The sequence below is a fragment of the Acyrthosiphon pisum genome, chromosome A1 (genome assembly GCF_005508785.2).
Source record: "Acyrthosiphon pisum isolate AL4f chromosome A1, pea_aphid_22Mar2018_4r6ur, whole genome shotgun sequence".
Classification (NCBI taxonomy): Eukaryota; Metazoa; Arthropoda; class Insecta; order Hemiptera; family Aphididae; genus Acyrthosiphon; species Acyrthosiphon pisum.
Genome location: NC_042494.1, coordinates 100,549,549 through 100,555,416, shown reverse-complemented (window position 1 = coordinate 100,555,416; position 5,868 = coordinate 100,549,549).

Below are 5,868 nucleotides of genomic sequence, written 5' to 3'. Positions count from 1 at the left end.
TACTAGGGAATTATCGAGGCGATTTTGAATATTTTTTTTTTCAGCTGTGATATCAAAGAATAAAAATATCGAAAAAATATGATTTTTTTGTATTTATATTATTCATTATGATACTAACAACAATTGGAATATTCAAAATAACCTCGATCATTCCCTAGTTAACTTGTTGATCAATCATAATTCGTTTTCAAAATTAAAATCTGTCAAACCAAATTCTTCTAGTTTTGTCGTCTAGATTATTGGTCTAAAAGTCACTTTTTTTTAATTGACTAGAACCCCCTCCAGCCCCCTTAAGATTTATTTTATGATACAGAATTTAAATATATTGAAAAACATTATAACAAACAAAATTAATGTTTAGATTGGTCAAATATACATAAGTTTTGATTTTTGACAAAACCTGCTGCAGCCCCCTTAACCAAGACGATATGTTTTATCATTTCTATTATTCTGATTGTATTTATAATATAATTATAAACGTAGGTACTATACGTAATGTTAATTAATATATTATTATGTACAGTAGACTGTGGTAAATACTAAATACCTACTATATTTAATTTATTTTTATGTCTCACTTGTAAACAATGTTACATTACGCAATTCATTTTTAATCATATATATTATGCATATTATGTATTTAATATATTCATAACAAAAAATCCAGGTGTATCCATTATTGTATTGAAAGTTAATTTGTCTTAACGTCTTTCGTCATTGATAAAAAAATATCAATAAATTATAAATGTAGGTATGTAAATTTTAGGTATATATACGTATATTTTATATTCGATTACGATTACTTTACTTAATATTATATAGATTTTACTCATTAGCTTGAAGTTATTTAACTACGAAAGTCATTATTCACAATATTCTATACAAACAATGGTTTAAAATTGACTCACATGAGATATATTTAATAAATTAAGCTTAACTGTGTAGTTTTAAAATGTATGGTAATATTATATAGTAGGTAGTAAATAATAAAACGTATGTTACATAAATAAATTAATTACAGTGTTATATTTAGTGTACATAGTTCCGTAACGTAATAGCTACAATTTTCACTCAAATATAATATCTAGTTTAGATTGTATATTTATTCGATAATAAAAACCTAAACAGACCATTGATGGTTGTAAGGCACTCTTTTTGCTTCACTCTGCACCACGACACATGATAATGATTAGTACCTACTATTATTTGCAAATTGAAACCTTAATACTTGTATAATTGTTTACATTTCATCACCATGTAACTATTACTATTTTTTGCAAGTGGTCTATAATGTGTAATTATTTAAAGTCATCGTAACGCTTAGGGAAATTACTGAGAAAATCGAAGCATCGCCTCTTCCAAGTACAGCGTCTGCTTACTTTTAGACGCGGATAGAAGGAGTAGTTAATACGCCAATAGAAAAACTAAAATTAATTAAAATTAAAAAAAAGTGTGCACAAGTGGGTACTATTCTGCTGTATTATAGTTGGTGTCTAACGAATATTGATTCATTATAAATTATAATGGATATGTTAAATTTGAATTTAATGATATATCATTGTATACAAAAAACTATTCTGAACGGAGCTGTCAACCTATATCAAGTATATTTCATATTATGATATTTGATATTAAATTGATAAAGTAATTTATTTTGCTATTTGCAGTATTATGGTAGGTTGATTTAATTTTTGCTGAAAACATAGCATTTATAATTATATACATTAATATTTAATTATTGTAATATGGTGCATATTATTTCTATCATATTTTATTATTTTTATTAACTTTTATTTACTATCCGTAGAATCATTATCCTTTATTATCTAATTTAGTCTAAATTTGTGCTTAGAATATCTATGGAAAAAAATTGAGCCAATATTATAATTTTTAGATTTGGTTCCAATATGAACTACTTAAGCTTTTGACCAAGCAACTATTTTTTTTCAATATTAATTATAGTAAAAAATTCAGCAAAATATTGCATTGATAATTAATACAGCTAAAAAAGAGTCAAAATATTTTGTACGTTTTATCTTGTGCTCTTTTGAAAACTACTGGGGATATTTTACCTTTAACCCATAAAGTACCAACTAGACTCACTTTTCCCTAATGATGCTGAAATAGAAGATTGAAGCATTTTTACTGCTCCAAAAGGTGGTGACAGATAGAAAAATAATAATACACATCATAGTAAAATCAATACATTCATTGCTCCACTCAGAATCTTAAATACCTCGACGTTCCATAGATAAGTAGTCCATTTATAAATAATTAAATAAATACACTGTTACTAACAAATCATAATTAATATTTAATATTAAACAAATATTTGTTTAAATTAGAAGCTGTTTAATAAAAATAAAAAATAAATAAATATTTTGTAACATGTTTATTTATCATGATTTATAATAAATAATAATATATTTTTCATTTGGGTTAAGTCCAATCCAGCTTTTCAAAAATGATTATGTACCTTATAGTTATCAAAATCAATAGTCTTCTAAAAATACCATGACTACGTAGAAAATACCTTAGTTTATGTAAGTATATATAAGCTTCTTGTAAAATAATAATATTGTTTATTAAAAATTAAAACAAAATACTTAGCATAATATTATAGCATAATTTACATACGAGGTAAAACTAATAATAAAGGTAAAATATATTTGAGATCTCCACGAAAATCTTATAGCTTAGGTATGCCTTTTGATTAAATAGTTTATAATAACAAAATATATTATGTGATTTCTCAGTAATATCAATGCTTATAAATAGTAGGTACTTTCAAGTTTCAATACTTACAAGTTACAATACTTCAATATCATCAATACTTATAATAATTACCTAAATCCCAGAACTAGTCCACATTACTTCTACAATCTAAATCTACTTGATACAACAGTAATTGTCATCATGGTTAAATTTGTAGGTTAGTGAAATTAGATGTCACGTGCTCTTACATCCAGCGTAGTATTATTGTAAATTATTATTATACATCATGCAAAGTAAAACGAATTCACTCTAGTCATCAGGAATAGGTACCCTCGTCGTATAATATTATTATTTCAATCTACTAATTTAATGTGCGAAAAAGAAAACGTGATGTCTTTAGGGTATAAATTATTAAATTTGACTGTGCGAAATCGCCGGAAACGTTTTTAACAGAGTAATTGTTATTATTATTGTTAACCTTAATCTAAACACAACATACGTACGCGAAATTCTGTACTTTGATATTTGATTATCATTGTTTACACAAAAACGGAGATTCTTCACACACTGGTGGATGAGCTGCTGTTTTAGTGTTTTAAAATGCTTTAGGCGATACATTATATTGCGATTGCGTGTGTGCTAGTGTTTTACTGCACTCACACTATAAGTGTGTTAACATAGTAATAGACATTAGATTTAAAACAACTCCATCTCATCCCGTTCAAAATACGGTATTCATTGTCATGGATTACAATTAACTTCACACTTACTATATTTGTATTAAGTGTTTGGATCTAATTAGTTATTTCTAATTTTATATGCACATAGGTAACTTTTTCTTAGTACTTCTGTACTTATTTAATATTATTTGTGAAAATTAACATTTTTATCAAAATAAGTTACCTACTAAAATAATGTTTTGACCATAGTAATAATAATAATAATAATAATATTATATTTAACCAATTTTGAAAACCATTACTCACAATTTATGTTATTACTAATCTTTATAATATTCGAAAATCTCTGAAGTCGACAGTTGTATACTGCTATACCTACAGAACTTATAGTCTTACATATTATATTATTTCTCCTTTTTGAACCGCTATAGATGAGGCCGATCGCGTTATCATTAATTCCCCATAGATTTACATAACTATAGTAATTTAAGTTTTGATCAGAATTTTAATTCAGATACGATTACGATCTGTTTTAAAATGTAAAATAACATCATACCCGAATCCATGGACCGTCCAAAACAATGGTCACAGACGTGCGAAGAATGTCTGATATTTTTTATTAATCCAGTCATTATATACAACAACCCGAAATACTCAAGTACGACATGAAATACATTTCGTCCTTATAATAATTATCAGATAATGTGAATGATAATTTTACATGATTTATAATTATATTATAATATCTATGCGTGGACGTAATTTATAAATGAATCGAAAATATATCAAAGATTATAATAAATCAATATGTATTATGACTCACGAGATCTAAATAAAGTAAAACAAACCGTCCATATTATAGCCATTATTTATAAATCAATGACTTTTTGTTTGATTTATATTCAACATATAGTTAACGAACTAAAACGTTTCAGAATTTCTACTTACGATTAAATATTAAAAAATAAAAATAATGGTTCAAACATCTTATTTATTTCCAGTCACTCTCGAAATAGTGTGATTTCGCGTAAGAATTCTCTAAATGAAAAAGAAAACGAGATAAGTGTATTTTTTTGGCACAGAGTTTTGAATTAAATTATGGTTTGTAACTAAATTCTAAAAACTAAAAACTATACGTCGTGGTATACATAAATATAAAAATATTGCATATTAAATCGCATAAAGCACTAAATAGTGTTCCGTAAAGATAGGCTTTCTCATTTGATTTTCAAAAGTTTAACACCAAAATCACCCTGAAGAGAATGTAAAAAAAAAAAGGTGGGTAAGTGGATGTCGCTCTGCTGTACAGTAGGTTACAAGTGGGTCACTGTATAATGGATAGTATTAAATTTGAATTCAATGATATAATATCACTGTATAAGAAAAACGATTCTGAGCGGAGACAGTTTGTAAGTCTAGATATTAGACATACCTATTATAGGTTTACTTATTTATAGTATTAAAAAAAAATTGATCTATAATAGGTATTAATAATAAATTCCAAATTAATCATATCACAATATCAATCGTGTAACGCGTTATACATCAACAACAAACCGTGGTACTATCATAGATATATATATATAATAGTATACTTTAGAAGTTTCAAGTACCCACAAATAATATTATACAATCATTACAATCACAACAAAATAACTGAAATAGTTATTCCAGGTTTTTTAATATGTAATTTCGTCCAAATTTGAACTTAAAATTACTATAAAAATAAACTGTGCTTATGTATTTCTTAGAATTTTTGGTAACAGAATTAAATATTTACGTGGAATCTTGTTTTAAATTTTCAATCCTTAGATATAAAAGTTGAACATTTAATAAATTTTTAACTACAAAATAATTATTCAATTTTAAATTTGGTAAATTTTGTCAAGATTTTAACTTCGAATACTTATAAAAAAAAATTGTGCCTATGTATTTGTAATATTTTTCAACTGCTATAATTGTAACAATGTATCAGGAGCCCTGTATTAATTTTTTACACTTTTTGGCTCAATAGATAAAACTTTATTGATATTTATAGAGAAAAAAACTAAAAAAATTGAAAACTTACAATGTCCGTAAACAGCTCAAAAAGAGTCAAATTATTTTCAAAATTTTATCGTATATAGAAAATGCTAATATAAACATTCAGTGAAATTTTCAAGTTTCTACAGTCATTCGTTTTTTAATTACAACAAAATAAGAAAATCGTTACGTAAGAAATCGAGTAAATACCAAATGTTGTAAAAATATGAATTTCAAACGCTAATAAAAATTTAGTTTGAATTTCTTATAGACATTTTTTTTTGATAAAGGTAGATTATCCTATAAGGAATCTTGTATTACATTTTAAAATCTTAGTTCTAAAAAGAAAAATTTGTACGGATTATAAACTCAAAATAATTACGTAATTTTCGTGATTTTTCCATATTTTGTCAATTTTTAACTTTAAATGCTAATAAAAAAAAACTGTGAC